Source organism: Oncorhynchus kisutch, linkage group LG18 (assembly GCF_002021735.2).
Source record: "Oncorhynchus kisutch isolate 150728-3 linkage group LG18, Okis_V2, whole genome shotgun sequence".
Lineage (NCBI taxonomy): Eukaryota > Metazoa > Chordata > Actinopteri > Salmoniformes > Salmonidae > Oncorhynchus > Oncorhynchus kisutch.
This window is the reverse complement of record NC_034191.2, coordinates 71,562,616-71,583,123: the sequence shown is the minus strand read 5'-3', so window position 1 is coordinate 71,583,123 and position 20,508 is coordinate 71,562,616. Positions and strand designations below refer to the sequence as shown.

The window sequence follows — 20,508 nt, the reverse complement described above, 5'->3', positions numbered from 1 at the left end:
AAGTAAAAGCTTTACTTCCAAGCTGCACTAATGCGGACATTTTGTAAACAAGACTTTCTAATTATGGCTTTATGATTTCCTCTTAAAACCCAATAATCAACAGAGTTCACTGGTTTCTATCACTGGGAAACATGCTGTGTCATCCACATCACGCATCACAGGCCGACTGCGGTAATCAGAAAAGTGGGTACAATTTAGAAGTAGACAAGACCCATGCTGTGTGATCCTCTCCAATGAGGGTTCTCATGAAGGGCTGCCTGCACTGTCGTTTCAGGATGTTTTGGTAAACATGAACAACATAACAGGATACAGGAAGTAGCCTCTAAATTGATTTTCGTATTTATTTAGTTTTACAGACTTCACACCGTTTATCTGGCATTTTAGTCTAAGGAAAAATGCTTTTGAAGTAGATTAAAAAATATATTTATTTAAATATCCCTTGATCTCCTACTGTAGGTCAGAATCAGTCAATAGGATCATTTCTAAAACATTATGGACTCAGATTCAAAGAATTCACCCTTATTTTGAGCTAATCTAAAATTGCATCAAGTGCAAGTGACGTCCTCTGTAATCGAAATGAACTCTATGCATTTCTAATGACTTTCCATTGTTAAACATTGGTAGACATGGCCTCCCGGGTGGCGCAGCTGGCACTGTACTGCAGCGCCAGCTGTGCCACCAGAGACCCTGGGTTCGCGCCCAGGCTCTGCCGCGACCAGGAGGTCCGTGGGGAGATGCACAATTGGCCCAGCGACTCCTGTGACTTTCAACCTTTGTCTCACCTGAGCCCGTACAGGAGTTGTAGCGATGAGACAAGATACTAAACAATTGGATACTATGAAATTGGGGAGAAAAAGGGTTTAACATTTAATAAAAAATTAAGGGTTAAGGGCTGATATTTGTAGAGAAATTGAAATGGCATTAACTTAGGAAATTAATGCTTTTACATTCTGTCAGTTGAAATCAACCTCTCAGATTATGGGTATGTATGTCAAATCGAATCAAATCAAATCAAATGTATTTATATAGCCCTTCGTACATCAGCTGATATCTCAAAGTGCTGTACAGAAACCCAGCCTAAAACCCCAAACAGCAAGCAATTCAGGTGTAGAAGCACGGTGGCTAGGAAAAACTCCCTAGAAAGGCCAAAACCTAGGAAGAAACCTAGAGAGGAACCAGGCTATGTGGGGTGGCCAGTCCTCTTCTGGCTGTGCCGGGTGGAGATTATAACAGAACATGGCCAAGATGTTCAAATGTTCATAAATGACCAGCATGGTCGTATAATAATAAGGCAGAATAGTTGAAACTGGAGCAGCAACACAGTCTATGTAAAAGTATAACTATGTAAAAGTTATATACAATAAGAAGTGTTACATTCGGCCACACCAGCTCGTTAACTCTCCTCATTATCACACTGCCTACAAGATCATGGAGCTTCAAAGCCAATACCAAACCAGATAGAAATTCAGCTTCTCCATCTTCATGCATACACTCTCTAACTGAGTGTGAAGGTGGTTATCTCAGGGTCAAATCAAAAGGAGCATGTGTTGAAAGTTGGCCTGGTACCAGTTTAACTCAGCATGCTCAGCTGCAGGGGAATAGGCTAGTTGGGCGCTGTCCAAGGTCCTGAATAGACAAGATGAGGGCTCTAATTTTCCAGATGCACGTTTTGGTAATCTGGACCTAATGCTAATTTTCCATTCTAAAATCAACTTGTTTGCATTGACATGGGAAGGGTAGCATTAATGGAGTAAGCTATGTTTTTGATAATTGCCTTATAAAAGACAGCTATCTTAAAAAGAGCATGTCAGAGAGGCAACATGGACCATATCTTTTTTAAAAAAGAGACTCGTTTGAAAGTCTAACACAAAGACCAGCACTCTGCAGCAGCAGCAGTCTTATGTTCCCAGAAGCACAGTCCAGAAGCCCAGACCAGAAGCACAGTCCAGAAGCCCAGAACAGAAGCACAGTCCAGAAGCCCAGACCAGAAGCACAGTCAGTATCAGCCTCAGCCAGCCACACCAGGGAAAACCCTGGTGAGTGCAGTTTCAGTTGGTGTGCAGTGCAATCAACAAACCAGAGGGAGACAGACAGAACAATCAAATAAAAAAGGACATTGTCATCAGAATTTAAAGTTGTGATTGCCCATAGGTGATACAGGGGGCAGTGTTATTAAATGAATGTCACAATCTAATTGTGTTTGCTGTATAACAGATGTATGCCGAGCACGGGAGGCTGGTGAGCGGCGAAGGGCTCATAATAATGTCTGGTATGGAGTGAATGGAATAGAATCAAACACATGGTAACTATTGTTTGATACCATTCCATTTACTCCATTCCAGCCATTACTATGAGTCCGTCGATTGCACTGCACAACAACTGAAACAGCCACTCCATTCCATCCCCAATTAAGGTTCCACCAGCCACTTGTGAGGCCGAGTAATCGTAAAAAGAAATCAACCTCCATCAAAAGCCTATTATGCTAAATTAACCATAATGGGTTATACATATTTAAAAAATGGTTAGGTATGGTAATCATTGCGTTTCATATTGCTGCTGCTGGTCTCAAATGGATTGTAAATAGCAGTGCAGCTAGGAGGGCTCCAAAGTACACTGGATCAGTTGCAACATTGAAAGCATGGTTATAGCTTTGGAACATAAAGCCTGACATCATAGATGGAAACAAATTCAATGGTCGGCAATGGTAATTACTTTACTGTAAGGAAAGACCTACTGTTGGAGGTTTGCTTGTGAGCAGGGAAATTCCAAAATTCCAAACAATAGCAACTCTACTTTCAGTTTGGTTTCAGATCCATTTCCACAAAAGTTTGTCCGTTTTCCAATACATTTTCTTATATATACACAAAAGTATGGGGACACCCCTTCAAATGAGTGGATTTGGCAATTTCAGCCACACCCGTTGCTAACAGGTGTATAAAATCGAGCACACAGCCATGCAATCTCCACAGATAAACATTGGCAGTAGAATGGCCTTTCTGAATAGCTCAGTGACTTTCAACGTGGCACCGTCATAGGATGCCACCTTTCCAACTAGTCAGTTAATAAAATTTCTGCCCTGCTAGAGCTGCCCCGGTCAATTGTACATGCTGTTATTGTGAAGTGGAAACTTCTAGGAGCAGCAACGGCTCAGCTGTGAAGTGGTAGGCCACACAAGCTCACAGAACAGGACCACTGAGTGTTGAAGCGTGTAACGCGTGAAAATTGGCTGTCCTCGGATGCAACACTCACTACCGAGTTCCAAACTGCCTCTGGAAGCAATGTCAGCACAATAACTGCTTGTCGGGAGCTTCATGAAATGGGTTTCATGGCTGAGCAGCCGCACACAAGCCTTAGATCACCATACACAATGCCAAGCATCGGCTGGAGTGGTGTAAAGCTCGCTGCCATTGGACTCTGGAGCAGTGGAAACGAGTTCTCTGGAGTGATGAATAAAGCTTCACCATCTGGCAGTCGGATGGACAAATCTGGGTTTTGGCAGATGCAAGGAGAACGCTACCTGCCTGAATGCATAGCGGCAACTGTAAAGTTTGGTGGAGGAGGAAGAATGGTTGAGGGCTGTTTTTCATGGTTCGGGCTAGACCCCTTAGTTCCAGTGAAGGGAAATATTAATGTTACAGCATACAATGACATTCTAGACGATTCTGTGCTTCCCACTTTGTGGCTACAGTTTGGGGAAAGCCCTTTCCTGTTGCAGCATTAGAATACCACCGTGCCCAAAGCGAAGTACAGAAATGGTTTGCCGAGATCGGTGTGGAAGAACTTGACTGGCCTGCACAGAGCCTGGCATACAACGACATTTCACTTCATCAACCCTGTCTCACCGTTGGGATTAATTGGAACACCGACTGCGAGCCAGGCCTAATCACCCAACATTAGTGCCCGACCTCACTAAAGCTCTTGTAGCTAAATGCAAGCAAGTTCCAGCAGCAATGTTCCAACATCTAGTGGAAAGCCTTCCCAGAAGAGTGGAGGATGTTATAGCAGCAAAGGGAGGACCAACTCACCACATATTAATGCCCATCATTTTGTAATGAGATGTTTGACAAGCAGGTGTTCACATACTTTTGATCATATTGTGTATGTCTGTACATTAAAAACATACAACAGGGTAGGTCAACCTATTATAACATAGAAAAACATTTTAATAATTTAGTTGAATTTGAGTTTAACCCTCATTGCATGAAGTGAAATCAGACTGAAACAAGTGTTCCACAACTCAGCAGTGAACTAAATTGAAAATAGAAATCCCTTTTTGATATGAGTTACAACCTTCTGCAATGGATGCCATTACTGAGCATTACCATGGCCACATTAACACACTTATAAGTCTGAAGGTTGACTTTGATAACTTCTGTAAATCGGCCCAAAAAGCAACAACTCATGGATTGCTAATGCAGAATCAAAACATTATAATTTGCATCAGTTGTTTATTCCCGCCACACTATCATCACTGGGTGGTGGTAGCCCAAAATTGAATGAACAAATATAATGACCTCTAAAGTCATTCATTTTTGGACTTGGTTTGCTGCAAAGCCTTCATCTTTGCTGCGGAAATTGCAGTGAAATAGCTTTGCACAAACTCTCACTGAGAGGAGAATGGGGTTCTTCTTCTCCTTTGTATGCCAGACGCCTGATCGGAATAAGATCACATACCTTATTTCCATATGTTGTGGTATTGGGGCCTGGCAGTCTGAGCATCTCCATATCACTCACTCTCCAGTCACCACCATTCTCTAGCAGCAGATACTGTATCCAATACTAATTAATGCCAAGTTGTTTTATAAATCAACTGAACCGTTTTGATACTAACAAATGGAACATCTTCATTTAAAGTAGAATTATATATTATTACTCTATTGACTACAAATGAGATCAGATTACCCCACTATCTATGTAAAATTATCTGAAATAAAGTATATGAATATATAATGTGAAATAAGTGCTGTTTCATGAGGATATCATTATAACTCTTAAAGGACAATATTTTACATTTAGAGCTGAGATGAGGATTTTCACTTGCATGTAAAATACTTAATTTTCTACAAAGTGTACTGTATGTACTTTGAGTTGTGATTGAAAACTTGAATGACTGACAAAAATAATGAAACTAATAAAAATGTTTTCTGCTTTGGCATACACCCTTATCATACCCTATAATGGTTTTATTAGTATGTAATTGCTACACAGCTTCATTGCTTGCCTTTTATATGAGGCTAAGCTTGACAGTACTGCTTAATAAGGCTGATCATATAAAGGTAACTGCCAAAATAAAGGAAACACTTGAGTAAATGAGGAATACAAAGCATATTAAAAGCAGGTGCTTCCACATAGGTGTGGTTCCTGAGTTAATTTAGCAATTAACATCCCATCATGCTTAGGGTCATGTATAAAAATGCCTGGTTGCCATTATTTTGGGTACCATGGCTAGAAGAAGAGATCTCAGTGACTTTGAAAGAGGGTTCTCAAAGGAGCATCGGGAGTTTAAAGTGTGTGTGTGTGTGTGTTGTGTTTCTTATTCACCAGTTCTCAACTCAATTGAACACTTGTGGGAGATTCTGGAGCGGAGCGTTGTTCCACCACAATCAACAAAACACCACACGATGGAATTTCTCATGGAAGAATGGTGTCGCATCCCTCCAGTAGAGTTCCAGACACTTGTAGAATCTATGCCAAGGTGCATTGAAGCTGTTCTGGCTGCTTGTGGTGGCACAACACCCAATTAGGTACTTTATGTTGGTGTTTCCTTTATTTTGGCAGTTACTTGTAGATGACTTGAGATTTGCATGTGGTTTGCATACCCTGAGTGTTCCAGCATTGTCTGGATGTCAAGCTTAAAAACATACATGCAGTGCACACATCCACTCAGGTCCCATCCTGGGACTGGCTAAATATACATGCAAAGCAGTTGGCAAAGAGGTTCAGGATTATTTGGCCATCCTGTAGGTTGCTGTGCAACCAGAGGTAGAGGGATGCAGAAAACAGCTTTGCGAATGGGGATTCTCCCACCCAGCATCTGGTACTATATTCTGCCGTAAGTGGTGCAGGTTGGAAGGATCACCTGCCATCTGTTCCGAATCAGAAGGACACACCTTTGTTGAAGATTCTAATGCAAACATGCACCCAGACAAAATGTCAAACTGGAGCCAACAAGGGGCTTCTCTCAATTCCATATGGGCATCTTTCTTCCTACATACTGTTTGTATGTGCTTGTGTGTGTGTGTGTCGAGGCATCATGCTAACCACCACTGCGACTTGTATGCTCTAGTCGGCTGGCCCTCGCTACATATTTGTCGCCAGACCCACTGGCTCCAGGTCATCTACAAGTCCATGCTAGGTAAAGCTCCGCCTTATCTCAGTTCACTGGTCACGATGGCAACACCCATCCGTAGCACGCGCTCCAGCAGATGTATCTCACTGATCATCCCTAAAGCCAACACCTCATTTGGCCACCTTTCGTTCCATTTCTCTGCTGCCTGTGACTGGAACGAATTGCAAAAATCGCTGAAGTTGGAGACTTTTATCTCCCTCACCAACTTCAAACATCTGCTATCTGAGCAGCTAACCGATCGCTGCAGCTGTACATAGTCTATCGGTAAATAGCCCACCCATTTCTACCTACCTCATCCCCATACTGTTTTTATTTATTTACTTTTCTGCTCTTTTGCACACCAATATCTCTACCTGTACATGACCATCTGATCATTTATCACTCCAGTGTTAATCTGCAAAATTGTAATTATTCGCCTACCTCCTCATGCCTTTTGCACACAATGTATATAGACTCCCCTTTTTATTCTACTGTGTTATTGACTTGTTAATTGTTTACTCCATGTGTAACTCTGTGTTGTCTGTTCACACTGCTATGCTTTATCTTGGCCAGGTCGCAGTTGCAAATGAGAACTTGTTCTCAACTAGCCTACCTGGTTAAATAAAGGTGAAATAAATCAAAATTGCCCTTACAATACCATGACTGGGGTAACTTGGGGGTAACATTACTTCAAGTCACAGTGCAGGTGAAGTCACTGCACAATGGCTCCTAGCACTCACTAGCCAGCTTGTTCACACATACCATTGCTACACAATAACTTTTCTTAGTACATTTCCAAATCAACCCCATGAGATATTCTGCTGTTGTTACAAAAAAACCAAGTCTTTCACATCAACTTAGAGAGTCTACAGAGTTTGGAGGAACAGAAAAAGTCTCTGAAATAACATTCTAATACTACCAGGGACAAGACCAGGCTCTAAAATGAGATTATACCTAGGAAGCATTATTATGCATAAATCCATCATCTGGTTACAGGGACATAGTGAGAGGAGATTCGCATTAACATTCCCAATATAGGAGTGAAAAGCGCAGAGAATTATCCAAGGACTTGCTTACCTAAAGGTTAGCAAATCAAGACAATCTCTGCTGTGCAGATACAGTACAGGGACTTTGGGGAATTAGGTGTCCTTTACACAAACGTCCCATGTTTACTGAATTTAACTCTTGGCTTTTAAAACTTCATCCACTTATTTTTGTATTTCCTGATCAGATATGCACTTTTGAATGTTTGGTCTCATTAGACCTATATTATATTTTCAGAGAGATATTGTAGCTCTAGGAAATATTTTTTTTATAATATGATTTTAGATTCTGACAGTCAATATCATCATCATGAGGAAAACACTGTTTTTGGCCTGAAAGCTAGTTCTATGGCTGCTGCCCAGGGTCCCGATTTAGATGTCGAGTCAATTCCCAGATGCAGAAAGACATTTGGAGAAGTGACAGTGGCAGTTGCTCCAGCAGAAGCTACTTCAGAAAGTCAGTTTCAAGTGAAAAGTTTGGCCCAAAGTTTTCATAATGTGTCAAATTCAAAAGGAACCTAGATCTTCTGCCTTCCAAAAAAATGTGTCTCTCAAATTTAGTGTGGATCAGAGATCATACATTTGAGAAGATAATGATGCGGAAAAAGTGCTTACCTTCCCTTGAAAGAAACCTTTAGAAAAGACTGCAAGGAAGGAAATTAGATAAACAAAATGAGTGTGATCCTAATGAATAGTGTTTTCAAAAGAAGTCAGCCGTCTACTGCTATCTAAAGTATTTAGCAAATGAATGCAGAGTCAGTTCGTGATACTATTTGTGTAACCTCTTGGTTTACTATGGCCTGGAAATCTTGTGGGGACGTTTGTTGGTGCAAATCTGTCTAAAACAGGTGTTCACAATCCCTGGAGTCTCAACATAGCCTTTTTAAGATAGTTTGGAATTTAGCCAAAATGTATAGATGCTGTGATTTGGGAATAGATTGGTCCTCTCGTCTGATTAATTGGTTCCATACAGCACCTGCTGATTTGACAGTAAATTCTGCACACGGGAAAAACATCATGAACTCAGCAATCAATAGTGTGTTAATGGTAGGAGGGTTGAGATGCTGTGTAGAATGAAAATCCTCGGCGGGCAGAGTGGGAGGCTGTTCAAATGCAGTTAAAATCCAGCTTCTCAGTGTGACCTGGGATACTTGTCTGATGTTATGCTTATTTAACCTCAGTTAACTTACATACTTTTTAAACTTCTCATTCATGAAAATGAAAATGGTGTTTTCATGCTCCGTGTCAAATGTGAAGAAAAGGATTAGGATATTCTGATGCTCATGGATGTGTCCCTGGCGATGACAGCGAGGCTTATGGGTGATGTGTGTGTGCCTGCCCTAAGTCTGCCCTTGGCTGTCAACACGCTCTCCTCTTCCTTTCTGAAAAGTAGCTCCAAGGGCTCACTGTGTAACTTATCTGGGTTCTCACAAGACAGGGAGAGTTTTGAAATGTGGCTTTGCTCATATAAAATCCATGGTATAGTCCAATACAAAACACGGAACTTTCCTTTCTGAAATGCTCCAGATGAAAATAGAGCGTACTAGTGCCAGGAGAGCAGATATAACATTGCGTTTCAATTATTTAAAATGTTACTTTAGTCATTCAGCAGACGCTCGTATCCAGAGTGCATACATTTTCATACTGGTCCCCCATGGCAATCGAACCCACAACCCTGGCGTTGCAAGAACCATGCTCTTACTCTGGTATAATGCTTAATAATGAATGACTCATTGGCAAGCATGGAATGCTCTGGCTGGGTTGCTGACAGACGTGAGTGACAGCAACAGCGGCACACCTGTCCTGACCCTTTATTAGTTACTTCTCAGTAGTCCAACATTCTTTCCTTCCAACATTCGTTACACTTCATTGCTATTGTTATGCTCTAACATAGCATCCCATGAATTAATTAATCACTGGAGATTTCAGATATGCCTTATAATAGATTCCCCTCAGCTCATCTACACTATGCCAATCAGAAGGCAAGAGGCAAAAAACGTCACTCATGACTTCCCATTCAAACTATATTTATTTGTTTTAACACTTCTAAGATTGCTGGGATGCTAGGCTTACAATACAAATACCATTACTATCACCACTAAACGGAAACGAACATGTTTATTTTTTATTTTTTTTACAAATACATCTGGTAAAAAACGGTTGTCATTGTTGTGCAACCATTTCAGACAGTACAGTTTCCAAATTACTACGTTTGTTGAGATACAGTACGTAGCCTACATATGTGGTTACAAACACAATAGTAGACTTCCTTATACATGGAATGTCTATTTTACTATAGGCTACATCAGCAGCGCAGTAATCTGTTCCCTCCGGTTTTATACTGTAGTTTCGCGTGCCACCTCTCGACAGAACAGCGAGTAGAATGGAAAAGTATAGACAGTAGCATTTCCCAGCCCATGCGTTACAAACCAAGGCTGGTGTCAGCACAACGTCCATCCTTCTTCGATGATATTTTCTTATAGCGGTCACACCATTGACTGTAGACTATATAAAGGGTCACGCAGGTAACAATTTTTTTTTAAACATTTGTATAGCACTTTTCATGCGCGTCCGCTTCAGGTGCAGACCTGCACATTATGATATTCCAGCCATCTAAGTTTGTTTGGGATCTCATTTCGTCAAATGAAAAGTGGAGTATATAAATAATTCCAGCTCTACAAGGATAAACATAGGAAAGTAAATCCATATTGTGGTTTTCGTTATATTTGTTGGCTTGATAGGCTATTGGAGTTTGTTTCCAACGAAAGACGTAGAGGGAGCTTTTGCCGCCAAAGAAACGCTTGAGCTGTTTTTAACAACTGCGCAAGGTTGTCTAACCACTCCTGTAAATATTGTGGAATACATTTGGGAAAACTTTGTCTCTGAAAATAAATAACTTACTAGCTTAGGCTATACCGAAAACTTTTTCAAACCAAGGAGACGCCAATTTAGGGAGATAACCTAAAGCGGCCAATCAGCCTATATCTACTGTAGGTATAGTATGTTTTAATTACCTGAGTTGTCCACAGTGAAAATTACCTCCAACTTGTAGCCTAACGTTACTTTTTAGACAACAGCTTCTCTTTCATTTCACAGGAGTTTTACTTGTCAACCATGAACCAAACCGCAGGAGTAACACAGACATACCGGAGGTGTTCTAAAGCAGGAAAGGTAAGTCTTTCTTTGTTAAATTATTGGAAGCGGGTTTGGGGTTTTGCGATGTAGGCTATCAAATAATCAACCACCAACTGAACTGAGAATGTGACGTTGTTTCTATATTTCCCTATGCTAGCACTTTACTGCTTGTTTTGTTGCGGGGATAACTACCAGCTAGCACATTTGGCACCTTGGAAGTTGTGGGAACGTTTTTGGTTTTCCATTGGTTCTGGGAAGGAAGCCATACGTTTCCCGACAGGTACAAATAACTTGATGTCGCCTATTCCGAGAATTTAAATTTTTTAGGTTGCAGGAAGTTTCTGAGAACGTTTTACTATGGTTCCCTGAAAGTTTTTCTGGGAGATTTTATTAACGTTCTGAAAACACAAACTATGGGTATTTGTAGGTAAGTAAGTAACACCAGTGGTGGAAACGGTACCTAATTGCCATACTTGCGTAAAAGTAAAGATACCTTAATAGAAAATGACTCAAGTAAAAGTGAAAGTCACCCAGTGAAACAATACTTTAGTATTATTATTATTATTTATTTTTTTACATATAGAAAGTGGCACACTCCAACACTCAGACATAATTTACAAATTAAGCATTTGTGTATAGTGAGTCTGCCAGATCAGAGGAGTAAGGGTGACCATGGATGTTCTCTTGATAAGTGTGTGAATTGGACCATGTTCTGTCCTGTTAAGCATTCAAAATGTAACAAGTACTTTTGGGTGTCAGGGAAAATGTATGGAGTAAAAAGTACATGCATTTCTTTAGGAATTTAGTGAAGTAAAAGTAACAGTTGTCAAAAATATGAATACCCCTAAAAACGAGTTATGTATTAGTTAAAACCTGTTAAGGTATAGGGGGCAGCATTTTCACTTTTGGATAAATAGCGAGCCCAATTTCAACTTCCTGCTACTCATGCCAGGAATATAAGGTATGCATATTATTAGTAGATGTGGATAGAAAACACTGACATTTCTATAACTGTTTGAATCATGTCTGTGAGTATAACAGAACTTATGTAGCAGGCAAAACCCAGAGGACTAACTGTTCAGAATAGTTTTTTTTTTTTTTGCCTCTGACTGTTCCCTGAGTTGTCATTGCCATGGAATATTTCTTAGGAACCTGTTTTCAGTTCCTACCGCTTCCACTGGATGTCACCAGTTTTGAAAACAGATTGCGCCGTCTACAATTTGATCGATTATTAACTTTTAAAAATACCTAAAGTTGTATTACAAAAGTAGTTTGAATTATTTTGGCACAGTTTATAGGCAACTTTTGAAATATTTTGTAGTGACGTTGCGTTTTTTGGAAGCTGTTTTTTTCTGGATCAAACGCTTCAAATAAATGGACATTTGGATATATATGGACGGAATTAATCGAACAAAATAACCAATTGTGATGTTTATGGGACATATTCGAGTGCCAACAAAAGAAGCTCGTCAAAGGTAATGCATGTTTTATATTTTATTTCAGCGTTTTATGTAGCGCCTGCAGGGTTGAAATATGCTACTCTCTTTGTTGATATTGTGCTGTCATCAGATAATAGCTTCTTATGCTTTCGCCGAAAAGCCTTTTAAAAATCTGACGTGTTGGCTGGATTCACAACGAGTGTAGCTTTAATTGAGCATCTTACATGTGTGATTTAATGATAGTTAGATTTTTACATCATTTTTTGAATTTGCCGCGCTGCATTTTCCCAGTTTTTTTCCCAAGTGGGACGCAACCGTCCCCTATACCATAAGAAATTAAGTATTAGTTAGTATTAGTTAAAACTAGTTAAGTAAAAATACTATATAGTTACTTAAGCGCTTTACACCACTGAGAACATGTTTCAATTAGATTTTCAATAAAACTGCTAGCTTATTTTGGGTTAACTGTTTTTAACTCCAAGCACAGATAGGACATAAACACATTTGATTTTTTACTGTGGCAGGGCATTAGTGAGATTCAAACCTAAGATCTTCCGTTCTCTATCCATGGAATTAGTCCAGTGTGCCACCAGGATGGAGCTAGCATGCCATTTGTTTTTAACTCAAACAAAGCTGTTCATTTTAGTCTATTCAAACACCATATAGCAAAGGAAACAAGCACTCATTAAGGTCAGGTGTGGCCAATTAGTGGGAACGGCCAACACACCTGAACACACTTAATAAGGTAGAGGATAGATAAGAAATGTGTTGTTGCTGAGAAGGGAATGTATATGTTTTTAAATAACATTCTTAGAACCTTCTTTGAACATTACTGGACTTTAAATAGAACCATGAGGAAACCTGCAGAAAATGTTTTACTGAAATTTCCACAGAAGAACGTTGTTTCTTAACGTACTCTGAACATTCTGAGAACATGATTTTAAAAAGAACCACAAGGAAACCTGTAGAAAACATTATGCGGAAGTACTGAAATTCCCATAGAAGAATGTTGTTATTTAACATTCTCTGAACATTTTGAGAACATTACTTTAAAAAGAACCACGAGGAAACTTGTAGGAAATGTTATACAGAAGTACTGAAATTCCCACCTAATGTACATACAGTGCATTCGGAAAGTATTACACACAATACCCCATAATGTTAAAGAAACAGGTTTTTTGACATTTTTGCAAATATATTAAAAAGAAAAAACGTAAAATATCACATTTACATAAGTATTCATACCTTTTACTCAGTCCTTTGTTGAAGCACCTTTGGCGGCGATTACAGCCTTGACTCTGATTGGGTATGACGCTACAAGCTTGGCACACCTGTATTTGGGGAACTTCTCTCCTTCTCTGCAGATCCTCTCAAGCTTTTTCAGGTTGGATGGGGAGTATCGCATCACAGTTATTTTCAGGTCTCTCCAGAGATGTTTGATCGGGTTCAAGTCCGGGCTCTGGCTGGGCCACTCAAGGTAGCCTAGTGGTTAGAGCGTTGGACTAGTAACCGGAACTGACTAGTCTGTCAGTCCCTGCCACTGAAAAACATCTCCAAAGCATAATGTTGTCACCACCATGCTTCACTGTAGGTATGGTGCCAGGTTTCCTCCAGATGTGACGCTTGGCATGCAGGGGAAAGAGTTTAATCTTGATTTCATCAGACCAGGGAAGCTTGTTTATCATGGTCTGAGAGTCTTTAGGTGCCTTCTGGCAAACTCCAAACGGGCTGTCATGTGCCTTTTACGGAGGAGTGGCTTCCATCTGGCCACTCTACCACAAAGGCCTGATTGGTGGAGTGCTGCTGAGGTGGTTGTTCTTCTGAAAGTTTCTCCCATCTCTACAGATGAATTCTGGAGCTCTGTCAAAGTGACCATCAGGTTTTGGTCACCTCGCTGACCAAGGCCCTTCTCCCCCGATTGCTCAGTTTGCCTGGTCAGCCAGCTCTAGGAAGATTCTTGGTGGTTCCAAACTTCTTCAATTTAAGAATGATGGAGGCCACTGTGTTCTTGGGGACCTTCAATGCTGCAGACATTTTTTGGAACTCTTCTCCAGATCTGTGCCTCGACACAATCCTGTCTCGTAGCTCTACGGACAATTCCTTCGACTTCAAGGCTTGGTCTTTGCTCCACGTAATATGTGGAAAACGTCAAAGGGTCTGAATACTTAACGAATCCACTGTGTGCGTGTGTGTATTTATATATATATAATAACATCAAGTTGATCAGGAATACAGTGTAGACCTAGTTAGTTGACTATTGTAGCTGGAAACTGATGATTTTTAATGGAATATCTACATAGGCTTACAGAGGCCCATTATCAGCAACCATCAATGGCACACTAATCTAATTTATCATTTTAAAAGGCTAATTGATCATTAGAAAACCCTTTTGCAATTATGTTAGCACAGCTGAAAACTGTTGTCTGATTAAAAAAGCAATAAAACTGCCCTTTAGACTAGTTGAGTATCTAGAGCGTCAGCATTTGTGGGCTCGATTACAGGTTCAAAATGGCCAGTCTATTCTTGTTCTGAGAAATTAAGGCTATTCCAGGCAAGAAATTGCCAAGAAACTGAAGATCTCGTACAGCGCTGTGAGCTACTCCCTTCACAGAACAGCTCAAACTGGCTCTATCCAGAATAGAAAGAGGAGTGGGAGGCCCCGGTGCACAACTGAGCAAGAGGACAAGTACATTAGAGTGTCTAGTTTGATAAATAGACACCTCACAAGTCCTCAACTGGAACCTTCATTAAATAGTGCCCGCAAAACACCAGTCTCAACGTCAACAGTGAAGAGGCGACTCTGGGATGCTGGCCTTCTAGGCAGAGTTTCTCTGTCCAGTGTCTGTGTTCTTTTGCCCATCTTAATCTTTTATTTTTATTGGCCTGAGATATGGCTTTTTCTTTGCAACTCTGCCTAGAAGGCCAGCATCCTGGAGTCACCTCTTCACTGTTGACGTTGAGAGAGCCAGTCCTCATGAGAGACAGTTTCCAGGCCTACAAACCTGACTCAGTTACACCAGCTCTGTCGGAGGAATTGGCCAAAATTTACGAAATGCTACTAAATACTAATTGAGTGTATGTAAACTTCTGACCCACTGGGAATGTGATGAAAGAAATAAAAGCTGAAATAAATCATTCTCTCTACTATTCTGACATTTCACATTCTTAAAATAAAGTGGTGATTCTAATTGACCGAAGACAGGGGATTTTTACTCTGATTAAATGTCAGGAATTGTGAAAAACTGAGTTTAAATGTATTTGGCTAAGGTGTATGTAAACTTCTGACTTCAACTGTATTTATTGTGGTAAACCGTGGGGTGTTGGGTTGAGCGTGCAGAGATTGACACAGAGACAGGGAGGCTTTAGTCCGCAAAAACAACTTTACTAAGACAGAAAATAAACATAACAATGAAAATCACTGAGATTTGGCTCTGTCCTTCTTCTCTTCTTTCGCTTGGTGTCGGTCTCTCCCCGTTCCCTCTCGCGGTGTGCCACTGGGCTCCTTTTATTTGGCCTGCCTGGCTGGTTGACACTTTCCTCTAATTACCTCCACTTAGAGCTGTCTGTGTCGGGGTGCCCAGCTCCCGTATTCCGAGCATAGGGAGTCAAAGTCTCCTCACGTACCTCCCCTCTATTACCATCCCCCGGGTAGACCTCGTGGGATACCACATATATATGTGAATGTGTGTGTTTTTATATATATATATATATATATATATATATATATATACACATATACATACAGTTGAAGTCGGAAGTTTACATACACCTTAGCCAAATACATTTAAACTCAGTTTTCCAAAATTCCTGACATTTAACCCGAGTAAAAATTCCCTGTCTTAGGTCAGTTCTATTTTTGTTTCATCAGACCAGAGGACATTTCTCCAAAAAGTACGATCTTTGTCCCCATGTACAGTTGCAAACCGTAGTCTTGATTTTTCATGGCGGTTTTGGAGCAAGGGCTTCTTCCTTGCTGAGCGGCCTTTAAGGTTATGTCGATATAGGACTCGTTTTACTGTGAATATAGATACTTTTGTACCTGTTTCCTCCAGCATCTTCACAGGGTCCTTTGCTGTTGTTCTGGGATTCATTTGCACTTTTCGCACCAAAGTACGTTCATCTTTCGGAGACAGAACGCGTCTCCTTCCTGAGCGGTATGACGGCTACGTGGTCCAATGGTATTTATACTTGCATACTATTGTTTGTACAGATGAACGTGGTACCTTCAGGAGTTTGGAAATTATTCGCAAGTATGAACCAGACTTGTGGAGGTCTACAATTTTTTTCTGAGGTCTTGGCTGATTTATTTGGATTTTCCCATGATGTCAAGCAAAGAGGCACTGAGTTTGAAGATAGGCTTTGAAATACATCCACAGGTACACCTTCAATTATCTCAAATTATGTCAATTAGCCTATTAGAAGCTTCTAAAGCCATGACATCATTTTCTGGAATTTTCCAAGCTGTTTAAAGGCACAGTCAACTTAGTGTATGTACACTTCTGACCCACTGGAATTGTGATACAGTGAATTATAAGTGAAATAATCTGTCTGTAAAACCCCTACTGTGACGGTTTAAAATGGATATTGGATAACGACAACCTCGTTAGATAATGGTGCTTCGCATGAGTTTGAGCTGCCTTTGCAATTAATGGCTGTTTTTTTATGGATTGTATGTTACGATGCAAGTCATGCGGCCATGCAAGCTCTTTTGTCCCCTGGTTTTCTGCAGCATTCATTAAGATGTTTATTGATCTGATGCATCCAGGCGTAATGTGTAAAGCCTCCAAGTGACATTTCTTGCTTATTTCTGCTTATCTTGTCACTGTTGAGCTTGTTAACTGTCATTACTGAAGTGTAAAATTGTTGTAGACTAGTGTACTTGTATTATTTTACTAGCGTGAATATTAAGTCTCCTTGATGCAAATAAAAACCCTTAAGCACTCTCCATACCCTTCATCAGTAACAGTAAATGTGTGCAATCACCTGGCCTTGCTATTCTACCTACCTGCAGCCATTCTCTTTGTAAAGTAGGCTAACAACTTTAGTCATCTGTTGTTTTTCATGTTTTTCATGTTCTTTGCATTGAGAGTTTTCTGATGCAGTGATTTCCTAGTAGCCTAATGTTTTCATTATATGCTATCTCTACAGATATTTTTCTCCAGCTTGTGACCCACATTATGGGTCTGTGGGACTGAGTCACAAGGGAAAGGGAGAGGAGAGAAAGAAGGATGGTGTATGGGGTGGAGAAGGGGAAGGGCAGCTGATTGAGTCTGTGCTTAATGAGACCATTAGGGGGGACAGGCGCTTGGGTGACAAGGGGCCCCTCCAACTCCCTCCACATATGCTACAATGTCATCACACAGGATTCACATTAACTTATTCCAGCAGGAGGGGAATAAGAGCTGACTATCCCTCTCCAGACATGACTGTCGTCAGCCAACAGTATCTATCTTAGCCCACGGTATCATATGTTAATGGTACTCAGATTGTTTTGATTCCTATTATGTCTATTTAAAACTCCAAAGCTCTAGAGGCTTTCTGTTTGGTCAATCTCTCTGTAGCCATTCTATTTTCAGACTGTTGAAAGCCACAGATTGATCCGAGATGAAAGATACACTGATTGCAGTAGGACCGCTGAGTTTGTAAGACTCTCTAAAGGAAACACATCTCATTGCAGGTCATTATCTTATGACATGCTTAACTTTGACGATTGTAGGAACACCTGGAAATATGATGATAAAATGTTTTATTAATTAGCTGTTCTGTTCCTTAGAGAAGGGATTGTGTTGTGCTTACTTTGTGGTGTACTTTAACCTTTAGAAAACTGGACCCAGTTCTCCTTGCATGAAAACATTTAGTGATTAGGACTGTCCAAGGAGACCCCAAATAACATATTTCTTAAGTAACAAGACATTGACATGATTTGACTAACAAAAAATCTATGCAAATGTGTGGTTTGCATCACTTAGGCTGTGTTTACACAGGCAGCCCAATTCTGATATTTTTTTCACTAATTGGTCTTTTGACCAATCAGATCAGCTCTGAAAAAGATCTGGGAAAAGACATGATGTGATTGGTCAGAAGACCAATTAGTGGAAAAATATCAGAATTGGGCTGTCTGTGTGCACGCAGCCATAATGCCGATGCCTTATATACATCACAAACATTTGAAGTGACTATACTTTGGCAAAAATTAAGTTATTTCTTCGAAAATTTACTCTGACATCTTGTGAGCATTGTTTTTACTCTGGACATCTTATGAGCATTTTATATGCATTGAATTTCTGAAACTCTTTTTGACAACGCACAAACCATTCGGAGGAGCAGAATACCGTTTTTACAGGCTGGTGAGATCAGACATTTTCTGGTGTATTGTTTGATGGTGTAATTGCAAAGATCAGCCAACAGGTGGTTTATTTTATGTATTGTTCGTGTACAGACACTTTACCAGTTGTTTAAAGACACTAACCAGGTTTCCGTCCAACCATTTAATGCTGAAAAATTACCTGACGCATGAAAATAGTCACGACCGGGCTGATGGAAAAAGGAAATGCTGGTACAATATTATAAATCTCAACAGACAATTGGTTTGTTCGACATGAGGGGATCTTTTTATGTCTGTTAAAGTAATTATGCCTTATATTGGTATAATAACCATCATATTGAAAGTAAACTTGGAGTCACGTGATATGTTGTGTGTTTCTTCACAGATTGTGGAATTTTGGGTATCGATTCATTGTCATGCAAACTTTTAGTTCACCGTTATTGTCCATAATTGTCGGTAACACAATTATACGATAATTGTGCCAAGCCTAGTTGTCCCACTAGGACTCGGGAAAGCATGCAGTTCATTAGGCTACAGATTAAAGAAGTTATGATAAACTTCATAGGGTGGTGAAAGTGCACAGTGGTGTGCTTGATGCTCCTTTCCAATAATTATCGAGGGCATTATTCTGGTGACATGATGATCAATGCTTGGCTGCCATTTGACAAATTTATTGATCTGTTATTTTACCAGGTAAGTTGACTGAGAACACATTCTCATTTGCAGCAATGACCTGGGGAATAGTTACAGGGGAGAGGAGGGGGATGAATGAGCCAATTGGAAACTGGGGATTATTAGGTGACCGTGATGGTTTGAGGGCTAGATTTGGGAATTTAGCAAAGACAACTTGTTATGGCTGCAATGTTAATTGTCATCAACAACCGCTGAATTGCATAGCGCTACATTCAATGAATATTACTAAAAATATTTTTATTCATGAAATCACAAGTGCAATGTAGGAAAACACAGCTTAGCCTTTTGTTAATAATCCAACTGTCGTGTCAGATTTTGAAAATGTTTGTGTAAGTTTATCGAATGCTCAACAAAACATTAAGTACACTTAGCATCAAGTAGCTTGGTCACGAAAATCAGAAAAGCAATCAAATTAATCCTTTACCTTTGATGATCTTCAGATATTTTCACTCATGAGACCCCCAGTTACACAATAAATGTTCCTTTTGTTCCATAAAGATTATTTTTATATCCAAAATACCTCAGTTTGTTTGGCGCGTTATGTTCAGAAATCCACAGGAAAGAGCGGTCATGACAACGCAGACAAATTCCAAATAGTTTCCGTAATGTCCACAGAAACATGTCAAACGTTTTTTATAATCAATCCTCAGGTTGTTTTTAAAATATATAATCGATAATATATCAACCGCAAATGTCTTTATCAGTAGGAGAGGGAAAAGCAATGGCTGTCCAAACTCTGTTGCGCGAGCAAAACTCATGCGACCACTTGACGCGATGTTATCTTTCTGGCTCATTTTTAAAAATAAAAGCCTGAAACTATGTCTGAAGACTGTTGACACCTTGAGCAAGCAATAGGAAAATGAATGTGTTTGATATCCCTTTAAATGGAGCAAAGGGAGCCTATGGAACATGGAGTTTTCAAAATAGAGGCCACTTCCTGGTTTGATTTTCCTCAGGGTTTTGCCTGCAATATCAGTTCTGTTATACTCACAGACAATATTTTGACAGTTTTGGAAACTTTAGAGTGTTTTCTATCCAATACTAATAATAATATTCATATACAGGTAACGAGTGGAGGACAGAGGAGCCTCTTAAAGAAGAAGTTACAGGTCCGTAAGAGCCAGAAATCTTGCTTGTATGTAGGTGACCAAATACTTATTAATACTTATTTTCCACCATAATTCGCAAATAAATTCATTAAAAATCCTACAATGTGATTTTCAGGATTTTTTTTCTCGTTTTGTCTGTCATAGTTGAAGTGTACCTATGATGAAAATTACAGGCCTCTCTCATCTTTTTAAGTGGGAGAACTTGCACAATTGGTGGCTGACTGAATACTTTTTTGCCCAACTGTATTAGCAACTGAGACTGAGGAGCTGGCCGTTTACAATGGGCAGCTTTTCATCCAAGCTACTCAATACTGCCCCTGCAGCCATAAGAAGCACCCCTACTCTTACGATAAATGCCATGGGATCTTTTAATGACCTCAGAGAGTCAGGTCACCTGTTTAACGTCCCATCCGAAAGACGGCACCCTACACTGGGC

The 20,508-nt window shown here is 40.1% G+C and overlaps 1 long non-coding RNA gene across 1 annotated transcript in view; it reads left to right on the top strand.

Moving 5' to 3' along the window:
• Nucleotides 1–9,720: 9,720 nt before the first annotated feature.
• Nucleotides 9,721–20,508, top strand: part of LOC109909514 (uncharacterized) — a 93,900-nt gene continuing 83,112 nt past the window's right edge. The window contains exons 1-2 of the long non-coding RNA XR_002257756.2: nt 9,721–9,896; nt 10,468–10,542. This is a non-coding gene — a long non-coding RNA (uncharacterized LOC109909514). The remainder of the gene's footprint in view (nt 9,897–10,467; nt 10,543–20,508) is intronic.